General features: G+C 31.9%; 1 long non-coding RNA gene across 1 annotated transcript; it reads left to right on the top strand.

Moving 5' to 3' along the window:
• Positions 1 to 201: 201 nt before the first annotated feature.
• Positions 202 to 16,911, top strand: LOC114281714 (uncharacterized). The gene is made up of 8 exons (XR_014351051.1): positions 202 to 324; positions 2,761 to 2,821; positions 7,147 to 7,221; positions 7,338 to 7,388; positions 10,354 to 10,414; positions 16,134 to 16,179; positions 16,390 to 16,467; positions 16,567 to 16,911. It is a non-coding gene; the product is annotated as an uncharacterized LOC114281714 (long non-coding RNA).
• Positions 16,912 to 16,938: the final 27 nt, after the last annotated feature.

The following is a 16,938-nucleotide window of genomic DNA, read 5'->3' as shown; positions in this document are numbered from 1 at the left end:
AAAGTAGATTATTTTGTTATAAAATTAAAAATTTTAAAAGATAAAATGTACTATAATATATCTTACTTTATTTAAAAAAATAATTAATGCATGAAACAGAGCCTAGTGTAGAGAGAGTATGTATCATGTATGCATCTGTGTGGTGTGGGAGAGATTGGAGGGATTCTCAATCAAAACAACAGAGACAGAGACAGAGACCAAAGAGCAGAGAGGCAGCGGAGTCCTTTCTTACTGAGAGCGCCGCTTTCTTTTACTTTCTTGGCAGAGAGAGAGAGAGAGAGAGAGAGAGTAGTGTGTGGCTGTAGTGCAGTGTGTACCTTATCTGTATGTATCCATCCTTCTTCTCACTCCGTTTACTTGTGTCTGTTCGAGTCACTAAAGTCAAATACTATTCATGCGCCTCTCAATCTCTCCCCCTCTCTCTCTCTCTCTCTCCAGATGCAATGAGGTTGCTGGAGTGGATGAGCAGAATGAGCTCTCTCCTCCGGGAAAATCATTTTGTTATTATAACGTTGGTTTGGGGGCGTGGGTTAATTTTTTAATTATTTTAATTTACGATTAAAATATTTTATTTGAAATAAATTTTTAATCTAAGATATTTTAATCTAAGAAAGTCATGTCTAATAAAATATGTGCCAATTAATTAACAAATTGAGGTGGGTTTCTACTTTCAAGGCAACTAAAGGGTCATTTTTTTTTTAATAAAAAAAATGAAAAATTGAAAGAAGAAAATAAACATACATTCCTCTGCCTTTTAGGACATGTTTTTTGTGTTGAATGAGTTTATTTTTTGTATTAGTTTTTTACTTTTTATCTAATGTTTCAAATTTAACCAATATAGATAGGAGTTAAATTATTCTTTGTTTTTTTTTTCTTTTCTCCTTGAATGACACTTAGGACATGTTTGATTAGCAGTATTAGTGGTACTATTTTATTAACCTGTTAATCAAATAAAGCCTTAGTTTAAGTTTTATTTATTGCATAAAACGCCTGTTTATTAGTTTGTATAGCATTTTAATAACATTCGAATTTATTAGTTTGTATAGCATTTTGATAACAATTGAATTTTATTAGTTTGTAAAATTAATCTATTAGGAGTTAAATTAATAGTATTAATGGTACTATTTTATTAAGGCATGTTTGACTACGAGTTAATTAATTTTATTAACAAATAAGGCCTTAGTTTGAATTTTATTAATTTTATTACAAGTTAAATTAAAATTTTTTTTTTCCTTTTCTCCTTCAAGGACACTTAGGGCATGTTTGATTAATAGTATTAATGGTACTATTTTATTAACCTGTTAATCAAAGTGGTACTATTTTTATGAAATTATTTGTTGGCTTTTTAACTTTATGAAACAAAATTTGCTGTCTAAATATCTCAAAATAGAATGACTATGGAGGATCAATAAATGTATTCCATTCCACTGCATTATTTTCTGTGAGTTGGAGAGGCATTTGAGTGCGACAAGATGAAAAAAGAAGAGAGAATGTAATAGTGCTATTCTTATATACAAGATATATTACCTTTCTTAGGAAAAAGTGTCATTGTTCATATGAAATCACTATAATATTTTGGGCACCAAAAAATGCCATCACACATAAGAAATGTGTTTGAGGCTTCAAGAATATATTTTTTTCATTTGTGTGTAACTGACTTCTTATTTTGTCATGGTGACTGACCACAATCACTCTTCAAAATAGGCAATGGCTTTTTTAATTTTTATTTTTATTTTTATTAAACTAATTTGAAATTGATTATTTTATTGTATACATTTTTATTTGCATAAGGCTTGGTATGGTTTACTCATCTAAATTTGTTTGTTTCATCTGAGATGGTCCTAGAACAATTTGTGATCAATGTAACTTTTGATATAGTGGTCTTCCTATGGTTTTTTTGATATACTACTCAGGGCTATATTTGTTTGGGTATGCTACATAATACATAATTTCTCTTAAAAGTTTTACGAAAAATCATCTAGCTTTTGTTGATTGATTGATTGATTGATTGATCCTAAACATTTTTGATTGTTTGATCACAACTTTGAGACACTTTTCACAAAATATTTTTATGATTGTTAACTTTTTTGCAACACATAAATTGTAATACAAGAATTTTATTAGATAGTGCATTCAGGCACAGGCATAAAACACCTATTTATTAGTTTGTATAGCATTTTGATAACATTCGAATAGTTTAGTTTGTATAGATTTTGATAACATTTTAATTTGATTTACAAATAATGGGGAAAATGGAAAACTGAGTTTTGATTTTTCTTTAGTATTTATATTTCTATCTCTGGATACAAGTCTATAATTGTATTTTATGTGTGTATGGCTTTTTAAATAGAGAGAATGAGTTGATTTTATGTGTTAGTTTTTGGCTTTTTAGCTAATTTTTCTATTCGCAAACAAATTCAACCAAAATAAATAGGAGTTAAATTAATCTTTTGTTTTCTCTTTTCTCCTTGAATGACACTTAGGGCACGTTTGATTAGTAGTAATAGTGGTACTATTTTATTAATCAAAGGTACTACCCGTTTATTAGTTTGTATAGCATTTTGGTAACATTCAATTTTGATTTACAAATAACCTCTACGATTTATTAAATGTCATTCATACACAACCAACCAAGCATTAATTAGTAGCTAACAATTGGCCAAATGGAAATCTGAACTTTGATTTTTATATTTCTATCTATCTTTAGTAGCTAACCAACCAACCATCCATAATCTTTTGTTTCAACAATATTGACAACAGGTTTGAAGCATTGAGTCTGAAGCATTGTGGACTTCTTTAAGACCTTTCATATCCAAACAAGGTAAATTAATCTTTTATTTTTATTTTTATATATGATTATGGATGTATATATGATTCCAAACCCCAAACCCCCTCTTTATGTATGATTCCAATATGTATATATATATTGAGAAGCCATGTCTAAGAAAATCATGTCTAACAAAACCTGTGCCAATCTATATAAAAAGGAAGCTCAGATTTTTGAATCTGGATGGGACTTTTGTCCCTTTGTCCAAATTTTGACCATTAGATTGATTTAATCTAAGGGCTAAAATCATCCCACTCTCATCTCTATTAACACACACTCTCTCAACACACACCCTCTCTCTCTCACAGATACCCTCTCCTCTCTTTTTGTTTTCACATTTTGAACACTCTCTCTCTCTCTCTCTCTCTCTCTCTCTCCACCTCCATTGGAGCCCATTCCCGAACTTCCCTTGCCGTGCTTCCCTGTCTTCATCTTCTCTCTTCCTCTCTCCCTCTCTGCCGTCAACAGGGGAACATCAACAAGGGAGTCATCACTGCCGGAACCGGACCGAAGTCTGTCCCCGGCCAGAGCATCACCGTCACAGTCCCCGGTTACCTCTCTCTCTCTCTCTCTCTCTCTCTCTCTCTCTCTCTCTCTCTCTCTCTCTCTCAGAACTGAACTAGGAGTTGAACATATTTCTAATTATTTTCATCATTTCTCACACCTCACAAGATCATGTCATGTTTCCCCTCTCTACCAATCCGTATTTCTGCCACAGCAAAATGACTCCATTGTTGCCATCACTAAAGTTGGAAAATGACTCCATTGTTTCCCCTCTCTACAAATATCCAATATTATTTATGGTTTGCTGCAATGAGCTAATTCAAATTATTATTATTTATTTATAAATATCCAATATTATTTATTATTTATTTATTTACAAATTATAGATCTACAATCAGTCTTTTCTTCCCCTAACTCAACTCTCAGTTGGAAACAATATGCTTTGCTAACAAAATGGGACAATGTAAGTTGAAGATGAAGTTTCCCACGAAGGCATTTGAGACTCAAAATTCAAATGCATCACTGTATTTGTGTGTATATATATGTATGTAATGGGTTTGAAATATTTGATATGGTTAATTTGAAATGTTTGATGTTGAACATAGTTTTGATTTATGAAACGGGTTTGATTATTTAATGGGTTTGATTTATGAAATGGGTTTAAAATGGGTTTGATGATTTATGTTGAACATGTATGTATTTGTGCGTATTATATATATCATTATATATATAATTTGCATTTTGGATGTATATAGATGTATATATATATATATGTAATGGGTTTGAAATGTTTGATATGGTTAATTTGAAATGTTTGATGTTGAACATAGTTTTGATTTATGAAATGGGTTTGATTTATGAAATGGGTTTGAAATGGGTTTGATGATTTATGTTGAACATGTATGTATTTGTGTGTATTATATATATCATTATATATATAATTTGCATTTTGGATGTATATAGATGTATATATATGTATGTAATGGGTTTGAAATGTTTGATATGGTTAATTTGAAATGTTTGATGTTGAACATAGTTTTGATTTATGAAATGGGTTTGATTATTTAATGGGTTTGATTTATGAAATGGGTTTGATGATTTATGTTGAACATGTATGTATTTGTGTGTATTATACATATCATTATATATATATATATATATATAGTTTGCATTTTGGATGTATATAGATGTATATATATGTATGTAATGGGTTTGAAATGTTTGATATGGTTAATTTGAAATGTTTGATGTTGAACATAGTTTTGATTTATGAAATGGGTTTGATTATTTAATAAGTTTGATTTATGAAATGGGTTTGAAATGGGTTTGATGATTTATGTTGAACATGTATGTATTTGTGTGTATTATATATATCATTATATATATAATTTGCATTTTGGATGTATATAGATGTATATGTGTATATATATATATATAAATGTATGTAATGGGTTTGAAATGTTTGATATGGTTAATCTGATATGGTTAATTTGAAATGTTTGATGTTGAACATGGTTTTGATTAAACCAAACAAGGCCATCAAAATATATAATCTACTTATAAGTCTCAGTGAATCTCACATTATAATAGTAGTCATTGTTTGGCTCTCCAGGTCCCCTATTTTGAGAGAGTATATTATAATAGCAGTCATTGAGACAGTGAGGGTGATGGAAAGGATTAGATTTTGTTTATTTACTGTTCTGCAGATTTTGGCAGAAACCCTGTAATTGAGGGATGGGTTTTAGGGTAGTAATGAGACACTATTTGGCTCACTGATTAAGCGTTTTATTTATTTTGTTCTGTTTTACTTTTTTGAAAAGATGTGTTGAAGTGTTTATTTATTTATTTTTTTAATTTCTTAATAGTGTAATAGGGAAAAAAATACACAAATATAAAGGGTTACAAATGAGATTTGCATCCCCATAATTTTTTACTTACACCTCATAACAGAATCACTTATATCTCATATGTCTGTATTTTTTTTTTACTTCACTGTTAAGTAATTCCCCAATTTTTTAAATATATGTACTATATGTAAATTATGATATTTATAAAATTAATGATTATAAATGTCATAATTGAATTCTTTTAATGTTGTAACTAAAAAAAAAAATTTAATATCACAGTAATATTATAATTAAATATCAAAAAATTTAATATCACAGTAAAAATTTAATGTTGAATTCTTTTATGTTGAACATGTATGTATTTGTGTGTATTATATATATCATTATATATATAATTTGCATTTTGGATGTATATATATGTATATGTGTATATATATATATATAGATGTATGTAATGGGTTTGAAATGTTTGATATGGTTAATCTGATATGGTTAATTTGAAATGTTTGATGTTGAATATGGTTTTGATTTATGAAATGGGTTTGATTATTTAATGGGTTTGATTTATGAAATGGGTTTGATGATTTATGTTGAACATGTATCTATTTGTGTGTATTATATATATCATTGTGAACACACACCCTCTGTAATCTGATGGCTCTATTTTTTAATACACATGCTCTAATATCTAGAAATCTTTTTTTTCTCGAAGAGTCAACTTGGAATTTTACACAAATTGTTAGTGTTAATGGGACAATTATATATGTTGTTTAATTATTGTTTTATTTTTCTTTGATTCAACTAGGTCTTTCCTTGCTGGACTCTGTTGTTTAAAAAATTCAACTACAGTGTTTCTTTCATTTGTCCTTTTAAATTTGTATATTTAAAAAAAAAAATTGATTAGTATAATTAAGATGGTCACAATTGTTGACAAATAGGGTTCTATCATTAGAGAATAGAGAGATGAGCTCTTGCCAAATTTTGGTATTGTTATAATTTGGCACCAAAAAATAGCACATGAATTGGAAGTGTTGTTGCCAAATTTTGGCTTTCGCATGAAGGGGAAGCATACCATTAGAGTTGCTCTAACATGCAATTTTCATGTCATTTGAATCTTTAAAGCTGCTTTGTCACGTTCCAATATGTATTTTTTATTTATTTATTATGGGGTATAGGTTATTTGAGAAATAAACATAATTGACATTTTTTTTGTGGTGTTTCTTTTGATAAATGTGTATGAATGTGCACTAAATCTGAGCATGTTAATGAATAGATTTAAGCATCCATTTTATGAAGTTTTAATACATATCGGAATGTATTATCAAATATGTAAAACAATTATATGTATTTGTTTACATGTGGTATAATCATAATAAGTTGCAAGTCTTCCCATTTAATAACTTCTGTTGTGGGCAACTTTTATGGCCTTAATTGGTTCCATATTAGTGTATTAGTTTTATGTTTTTGGGCCAAAACTTGAAAATTGAACTGCAAGTCCACATGACATTTGGTTATATATGATTAGGGACAATGCAAATATTGAGAATACAGATATCCCAAATATTGAATCAACTCTTTTATATATAGATACGATTATGGTTACTTGATCTAAAATGGGTTTTCAAAATGGTTTTCAAGATTGTTTTGAAATGGGTTTTGAAGATGGTTTTGAAATGGGTTTTTAGAAGGTTTTAATTTATAAAAGAGTAAGGATTGAATATGGTTTTCTTTTTTAAAAAATGGTTAAAGCTGATTGAATATGGTTTTCTTTTTTAAAAAATGGTTAAAGCTGATTGAATATGGTTTTGGAATTTTTCAAAAATATTTGCTGAAAAAAAATAGTAAGGATTGGAGTACTCCTATCAAATTAAGTTTTTAACCAAGATTTCAATTGAATTTGATGAAAAAAGAAGAGTAAGGATTCGAAATATCATTTAGTTGTTGATGGATGGCAGATATTTTTTTTAGGGGAAGAAGACAGTTGCAGATGTTATGCCAATTGCTACAGGTCATGAGTGTGAAGAACTTTAGGCCGAACTCAAGGTATCCTATTGTTTATTCAGTTCAATTCATGTGTTTGATCCGTATGTGTAATACCATATACATTTGATAGTTTGAGAGAGAATTGAATATGAATTTAATCCAATTCTTTCATTTAGGGAAGGAATGTTCTGGAGATGAATTATCCAGTTGGACCTTTTGTCCCCAAGGTTTGAATTATTGGATCTTTGCTGTGTACTGTGATTTCTGCTTTACTTTGATTGTGCTTTCATTTGTATCCATTGAGTTCTGCTTTATTTATATGCATTTTGATCCCAATCTGATATGCATTTATAAAATTAATTTGAAATGTTTGATTTCTCACATGGTTTTATGTATCTGCCACATCCAATTGTGGGAAATTATTTTTAATGTTTATAAAATTATTTTTCCAACATCTATAGTCCTAGGGGTGTGGATAAACATCTACATCTTATGTTTATACATAGAAATTATTTATGTATCTGCCACATCTATAGTGGCAGATAAACATCTATTGTGGAAACATCATCCAATGGGTTTGATTCTTTAATGGGAAATGGGTGTTGATTTTCTATGGTTTTGAAAAGCTTTTGATTGATAAAATCATTGGAACGAAGACTTAAGTGGGTCTTTCTGAGTAGAGAATTCTAATTTTACATAACGAAACAGAGGGTGTTTTTTTTTTAAAAAAAAAATTGGAAATTGGAAGAAGAAAAGAAACATACATTTTTTGTGTTGGATGGGTTTATTTTTTGTGGGTTGAGAAAAGAATGGGTTGTTTTTTTGTATTAATTTTTGACTTTTTAGCTAATGTTTCAAACTTAACCAATATAAATAGGAGTTAAATTAATCTTTTATTTTTATTTTTATATATGATTATGGACATATATATATATATATATATATGGATGTATATATATATATCTATATATATAATTCCAAACCCCAAACCCCCCATTTATGTATGATTCCAGTATGTATATATAATATTGAGAAGCCGTGTCTAAGAAAGCCATGTCTAACGAAACCTGTGCCAATTAATTAACAAACTGAAGTGGGTTTTCTGCTTTCTAGGCAACCAAACAAAGGGTCATTTTTTTTTTAATAAAAAAAAATGGAAAATTGGAAGAAGAAAATAAACATACCTTCCTCTGCCTCTTAGGGCATGTTTTTTGTGTTGAATGAGTTTATTTTTTGTATTGGTTTTTTATTTTTTATCTAATGTTTCAAATTTAACCAATATAGATAGGAGTTAAATTATTCTTTGTTTTTTTTTTTTCTCTCCTTGAATTACACTTAGGGCATGTTTGATTAGCAGTATTAGTGGTACTATTTTATTAACCTGTTAATCAAATAAGGCCTTAGTTTGAGTTTTATTTATTGTATAAAACACCTGTTTATTAGTTTGTATAGCATTTTGATAACATTTGAATTTATTAGTTTGTATAGCATTTTGATAACAATTGAATTTTATTAGTTTGTAAAATTAATCTATTAGGAGTTAAATTAATAGTATTAATGGTGCTATTTTATTAGGGCATGTTTGATTACGAGTTAATTAATTTTATTAACAAATAAGGCCTTAGTTTGAATTTTATTAATTTTATTACGAGTTAAATTAATTTTTTTTTTTCCTTTTCTCCTTCAAGGACACTTAAGGCATGTTTGATTAATAGTATTAATGGTACTATTTTATTAACCTGTTATCAAAGTGGTACTATTTTTATGAAATTATTTGTTGGCTTTTTAACTTTATGAAACAAAATTTGCTGTCTAAATATCTCAAAATAGAATGACTATGGAGGATCAATAGATGTATTCCATTCCAGTGCATTATTTTCTGTGAGTTGGAGAGGCATTTGAGTGCGACAAGATGAAAAAAGAAGAGAGAATGTAATAGTGCTATTCTTATATACAAGAAATATTATCTTTCTTGGTAAAAAGTGTCATTGCCCACATGAAATCACTATAATATTTTGGGCACCAAAAAATGCCATCACACATGAGAAATGTGTTTGGGGCTTCAAGAATATATTTTTTTCATTTGTGTGTAAATGGCTTCTTATTTTGTCATGGTGGCTGACCACAATCACTTTTCAAAATAGGCAATGGCTTTTTTAATTTTAATTTTAATTTTTATTAAACTAATTTGAAATTGATTATTTTATTGTATACATTTTTATTTGCATAAGGCTTAGTTTGGTTTACTCATCTAAATTTGTTTGTTTCATCTGAGATGGTCCTAGAACAATTTGTGATCAATGTAACTTTTGATATAGTGGTCTTCCTATGGTTTATTTGATATACTATTCAGGGCTATATTTGTTTGGGTATGCTACATAATACATAATTTCTCTTAAAAGTTTTACGAAAAATCATCTAGCCTTTGTTGGTTGATTGATTGATCCTAAACATTTTTGGTTGTTTGATCACAACTTTGAGACACTTTTCACAAAACATTTTTATGGTTGTTAACTTTTTTGCAACACATAGATTGTAACATAAGAATTTTATTAGATAGTGCATTCAGGCACAGGCATAAAACACCTATTTATTAGTTTGTATAGCATTTTGATAACATTCGAATAGTTTAGTTTGTATAGATTTTGATAACATTTTAATTTGATTTACAAATAATGGGGAAAATGGAAAACTGAGTTTTGATTTTTCTTTAGTATTTATATTTCTATCTCTGGATATAAGTCTATAATTGTGTTTTATGTATGTATGGCTTTTTAAATGGAGAGAATAAGTTGATTTTATGTGTTAGTTTTTGGCTTTTTAGCTAATTTTCCTATTCGCAAACAAATTTAACCAAAATAAATAGGAGTTAAATTAATCTTTTGTTTTTTCTTTTCTCCTTGAATGACACTTAGGGCATGTTTGATTAGTAGTAATAGTGATACTATTTTATTAATCAAAGGTACTACCCGTTTATTAGTTTGTATAGCATTTTGATAACATTCAATTTTGATTTACAAATAACCTCTACGATTTATTAAATGTCATTCATACACAACCAACCAAGCATTAATTAGTAGCTAACAATTGGCCAAATGGAAATCTGAACTTTGATTTTTATATTTCTATCTATCTTTAGTAGCTAACCAACCAACCATCCATAATCTTTTGTTTCAACAATATTGACAACAGGTTTGAAGCATTGAGTCTGAAGCATTGTGGACTTCTTTAAGACCTTTCATATCGAAACAAGGTAAATTAATCTTTTATTTTTATTTTTATTTTTATATATGATTATGGATGTATATATGATTCCAAACCCCAAACTCCCTCTTTATGTATGATTCCAGTATGTATATATATATATATTGAGAAGCCATGTCTAAGAAGGCCATGTCTAACAAAACCTATGCCAATTAATTAACAAACTAAAGTGGGTTTCTGCTTTCTAGGAAACCAAACAGAGAGCGTTTCTTTTTTTTTTTTAATAAACAAAATGAAAAATTGGAAGAAGAAAATAAACATACCTTCCTCTGCCTCTTAGGGCATGTTTTTTGTGTTAAATGGGTTTATTTTTTGTATTAGTTTTTGACTTTTTATCTAATGTTTCAAATTTAACCAATATAGATAGGAGTTAAATTAAAACAAGGCCTTAGGGCATGTCTGATTGGTAGTATTAGTGGTACTATTTTATTAACCTATTAATAAAACAAGGCCTTAGTTTGAGTTTTATTTTGTTTGTAACATTCGAATTTATTAGTTTGTAACATTCGATAACATTTGAATTTTATTAGTTTGTAAAATTAATCTATTTGGACTTAAATTAATCTATTATTAGTTTGAATTTTATTAATTTTAGATTGAATTTTATTAATTTTATTAGGAGTTAAATTAATTTTACAGATGTGGTAAGTATGGAAATCTAAACCACATTTCGTATTTTTCTATTTCAACAAAAAGGCCCTTATAGAATTCATGAGTTAATTTTTTAAATTCATACTGTGGTATCATACTGTTTGATTTCTTAAATTCATACTTTGGTTTGAATTTGTGGTATTATATACTGTTCAAGCTTTATTAAATCCGAAATTTTTGTGTCAAACAGTTTTAGGGGATTAATCAATAAATCGGATAGTTTTTGGCCAATAATGACCTCCATATGTGTTTGTGTTTCTAAGGATTTTGAAAATATTCTATCTTATTTGGTAATAAACCTAGGGATTAATCACTACATTTTTATTTCGAAAACAGTTTGGTTTGTATACACTGTTTTGGTTTCATGTCTTAGATGTGTTCAAGTTTTTACCTTTTCTATAAGATGTTGTAACAAGTCCGCGAGGGACCGCTACAGTTCGGACTCGATTTGTGTCACGGTTCTTAATCTGAACCAAAGAGTCCAAATCTGGCAAATCGTTTTGAGAAACAGATTTTTTTGAAAAGAAGTGCCAAACATGGACTGCTTTGCCAGATACAGAGTCGCCACCTAAATATTTTTTAATGGGAAAATTTAGGAAACCCTGACTCGGTGCCGAAGGCCACGTGTCCGTCATCACCAAAGTTGCCTCGGCTCGGGAACTTGGGTACGATCGGGGAAGGTCAGCTATGAGCACCCCCTCTCGCCCGATCTGAAGACCGGCCTCTACTAACCGTGATATCCAATTTTGAAAACGTTATGTGTTCTTATTCCAATTATTAGCCTAGAATTACTATGTTATGCGCGCAGCAAACAAGTATAGACCAAATCGCCCAAATTGGAACGAAATATTTCATGTTCGTTTTGAAAATGGTTTGCTACTCGCAAGTAGGCTAAAATGCAGATTTTGCCACCCTCAAGTGGGCTTTTGGAAAAAAATGGTTTTGCCACTATCCAGTGGGCTTAAAATTCACAGTTTTAACGCATTATCCCAACTTAAGCAATTTGACCTCCACCCATAGGCATTCAAGCAGTTTATCTCATGTAAGCACTTAGCCGCATGGCAAGCATACTATTATGGCAACATTCACACGCATGCTGGATGCTAAAGCAAAAATACTTACATTGTACTCCGTGCCAAAACAGTAAACTAGTTAGCAAACATGCATGTCCTAGTTCATGTTAAAAGTGGCTAATGCATCACATGCAAAATGCGATCTAGGCAGGCTCGGCTAGCCCTAAAACATGGTATGTGAAAATGCACAATTATCACATATTCGGTTTAGAATTTAAAATACAAATGCGGTTAGCATGATGTACCGAGCCTAATGTATGCAATACAAATGCATGGATGCACGCATGCATAGCATAAGGTATGCTAATTTTGAAAAATGCCCTAATCTACCACCATAAGCAGGTAAATAAAAGGGAAGAAAGAAATGGAGATTGGAAAACATACACACCACCCACACACACTTATTACAGATTTGCCCTCACTCGGAGGGACCAAATAAATATTAAAAATTAATTAACTACGCAAGCTAATTAAATATTACAAATTAATTAATTAATTAACAAATTAACTAATCTAGGAAAACAGGTAAACCGCCTCGGGAAATGCGCCGCCATGCATAGGCTGCCTCTGTTTTCTTTCCTCTGCTCCTCTGAAGGCTACCAAAACCTCAGGACTGCTTCCTTGGACACTGAGGAGTGCCACCGACTGAGTAGAATCGCCACCGGCAGTGTGGTGTAGTCACCGGCACAAGATGAATCCATCGGCTGCTTGTTTACTGCCGGTCGGCAATATATACTGCCGGTCGGCAAGGAATGTCTGCAGAACCTGCAATTGACAGCAACAGAGTGCAAAGCAAAGCATGGCAGCCCAATTCAAGGCATATATGCACCATTCATGTCCCTTATCATGGTAATGACTCAAAGGGGCATGTGCCTCGATTCTCGGACCACCAATCGCGCATTTCCATGCATGATGGCCCAAGGAATCAAGTATGCAACTTTCATGTCAAATGAAATGCAAACCAATCAAACAAACTAAAGCCCAACCTCTATCACATGATCAAGGGGCAAGGCATGCATGCCAATGCAATGCAACCTAGGTATGCGAACAAGAATACAAGCATGCTATGCAACTACATGGCATACATAATGCTAACAACATAACATGTGCAACGCTTTGAAACATGGCATACACAATGCAAGGTGGACTTACACCAATGTGAGTGGACCTCAGCCGCACCCACATCAGTGGCCATAAGATGAAAATGAAGTGCCTCGAAATGCGTGCACACGGGCACGCAAACCGAGGCAATGACATATGCAATGCAATGGCTAAAATGACATATAGAATGCAATATGGACTTATACTAACATGAGAGAGCCTCAGCCACACTCACGTGAGAGGCCGATGGATGAAAATGAAGTGCCTCGAAATGCGTGCACACGGGCACGCAAACCGAGGCAATGGCATATGCAATGCAATGGCATAGAAATGGAAAGCAATCATTCTAATAGAATTTCAGCACTAAAATATGGGGGAAAACAGTCCCGAAATGAGGCGAAATGACACCAAATGCATGGAATAGTCCCGAAATGCGAATTTAGGCACCCGAAATGGCCTATAGCTATGCCAAACATGCACGATATGGACATGGAATGTAAAGACAGAAGCAAGGCAGCCCCAAAATTAGCATTTTACTAGTACAAAACATGGTCAAACAGCAAACCAAGATAGGGCAAAACTAGCATGCAAGAAATGGCCCTAAACATGAGATTAAAAAGAAACTCATAGGTGCTGGCCCCAAACAGGTTAGGGTCCTTCAACAATGTTGAAGAGGGACCCAAAATAAGACTATTTACAGTTTATGGCAGCCCCCAAAACAGTATACAAATATATGAGAAAAGCAATGCAAAAATGAGGCTCAAAAGTGGCTATAACATGAGGTATACAAAACATTCACCAAACAAGAAAATACCCTTAATAAAACATGTTCAGGAGGTCAAAATAAAGCCACTTTTAGTTCGGACCAAGGTCCAAAAACAGCAACATCAGGGGCTGCCAAGACATACAAAAATGGGACCAAAAAGAGGATATAAAGGGAAGTACAACATGGAAGTCCCAAACAGTGTTGAGCCCTTCTTCAATGTTGAATAGGGGCTCAAAATAAGCCTATTTTCAGTTTACCTCAGGCTCGAAAACAGATCACACATAGGCTAAAAGAATCATGCAAAATAATGGCATACAAAGGGGTAATGAAGAAAGTGCCAAAAATAAGCTTCAAACTGTAATAAGCCCTTAACGAAACATGGAATATAGCTCAAGAAAATGGCATTTTATGTTTTGGTCGGAGCTCGAAACAGCAAGCAAAGAGGCTAAAAAAATGAGGCAAGAAATGAGCTAGAAAGAGGGAGAAGAGTGCTCACCCTTAAAGACCCAACCTTTGCTGCCTCTAGGACTGAAAAATGTTGCCTCTTAGCTGCTGGAAAGCCACTCCTATCTGCTGGAATGGAGTAGTGGTGGTGGTGCTTGGTAATGATGAAGGAATGATGCAAGGGACTTGGATGCTTGAGCTTGAAAAAGAGAGATGGAGGGAGATATATGGAGGGATGTATATATCAATCCCAGCTGGTTTTTCTAACCTAGTATAAGGAAGAGGAGAGCTTCCTTTATAGGAAAAACAAAGTGTAAAGCTTCTTGAGGAAGCTAAACAAGGGTGCATATCCTCCATACACGTGTATGGAGGATCCATTCTGTGCCCTCCAGCTGGCACAGCTGGCATATACTCAATCTGCAGAATGTTCCGGAAGGTCGTCGGCCAGCAAAATTTGCCGGTCAGCACAATAAAGTGCCGGTCGGCACAATAAATTGCCGGCCGGATAAATAGATTGCCGATAGATGCTGAAAAGGTCAAAAAAATGGCCGGTGGATGTCCAAATTGAATCCCCGGAAGTTAGCTTTCCAATGGCGCAAACCTTGCATTAAAATTCGTTCTGTGCAAAAAGTTATGCCCTTTTTCGTGAAGCCGCGCAGATTCGATCCAACCGGGATGATGCCCGACTTCAACTGATCATATCTCCCCCACCCGGACTTGGTTCTAGGAGATTCTTGAGTGCAAAATGAAGCCCCGGAAGTAAGCTTTCCGACGGTGGTGGCCCCATAGCTAAACTCCAAGCGTACAGACAGATAAGCCCGATTCAACGAGGGCTGCTCGACTCGCTTCTACCCGGATTCATGCCGAACTTCTCCCAAATTAGTTTTCTCCTCTCCTTTCCTGTCTTCTTCAACTCCAAACTCCTAGACAAAGTGTTTTGAAGGATTTGCCTCTCTCCTTGCCAAAGAAACTGAACATTTCCCCTGCACACCTGTCTCCACCAAGTGAACCATCAGTAGCGCCCAAGTCTTAAGGGCGGTCAAAAATGGGGTGTCTACAGATGTGTTCCAGGTTTTAGATAGCATCAGTTGGATCTCAAGTTCTAAAATTAATTAGCTTCGTTATAGGAATTCACCCAATTTTGATGTTGTTTGGATTCAGATTGTGTTACCAATACCTGAAAATGTTTGGAGTTAAATTATTATTTTCAAATTGTGGATTTATTGCAAATCTTTTGTTATTTGTTAATTTCAATAAATACATTCTTGGAAACACAACTCCTTTTGGTGGCGGAAAATGATTGTTGGGTTATTAGTTTGTCATATGTGTGATTTTTTTTCCAATGTGATTTTTTATTAATTCCTTGAATGAGATATTTTATCATATGAATTAACTGTGGATTTCAAAATGATTGATGATTTTTTATTAGTTTGTCATATGAATTAACTTTATAAATTTTGCAGTTCCATTTAAACTTATTTTAGTTCAATTAAACTCAACAAAGCTTAAGCCATCAATAGGTTTGATTCCATTTAAGTATCGATTGATTGCTTCATTTGGTTTCACTTGGTGAATTAAAATAACTTTTGTATTTACATAAGTTATGTATTCCAAAACCTTTACAGGTTAATTTTTTTATTATGTATTTACTGAATTCAACTTTTGTATTACAGGTTTTGGCAATATTAAGCTGGAATGACCTCTAACATTATGGATAATGTAAGTTGTCTTTTTTAAAAAAATTGGTACATAGATTTAAAAAAAAAACTTTTGTATTATAGGTTCTGATTATAAAAAAAAAAATTTCCTCATTTTTTACAGCTAGATGGAGACTTACAATGAACTGTAATATTCATTCCCTTTACGCATCGTCTTATAAAATTTCATTTTGTGTACATATCAGCTACTTATTTGTTTTTGTATGTATAGGTTCAATTTCTTCAACAAAGAAATGTCGGTGTAGTGATTCGTGATGAGCATGATTTCAATGTTGTTCATATTTCTAATGTTAGCCCAAAAATCACTTTCTTATCATTTTTTATTTATTTATATTTTTATTTCTTATACTTTGGTTATTTCTTAGACTTTGGTTATTTTTTTTTAAAGGCAATGGAAAAGGAAAATGCAAAGGCAATGTCGAAAGGAAAAGAAAAGGTGTCTTATGCGTCCAAGGGCAAAGGAAAGGAAAATGCATGTCCAGCGGTATAGTTCTTAATGGTTTTTGTAAAGTGTTTTTTTTTTTTTTAAATTGTTAGTTTTCGTATGTTTGTATTTTAAGCCATAATTGTAGAGTGTTTTTGAAAATGCATGTCCAATTATTTATTTTAAACCATAATTGTATTTTTATCTTTTAAACTGTGCACTTTTTTAAGTGTCTTCTGTATATATGTGTAAATCTGCACCACTTTTCAATGTAAGTGGGCAAAAATTTTGAGATAAGAGATAAAGAGAGGAGAGAGAAAATGGCAATTTTTTTTT

This window comes from Camellia sinensis, chromosome 14 (genome assembly GCF_055761805.1).
Source record: "Camellia sinensis isolate YWXY chromosome 14, ASM5576180v1, whole genome shotgun sequence".
Classification (NCBI taxonomy): domain Eukaryota; kingdom Viridiplantae; phylum Streptophyta; class Magnoliopsida; order Ericales; family Theaceae; genus Camellia; species Camellia sinensis.
The sequence above is the reverse complement of the archived record's forward strand: the minus strand, read 5'-3'. Positions and strand labels throughout refer to the sequence as shown.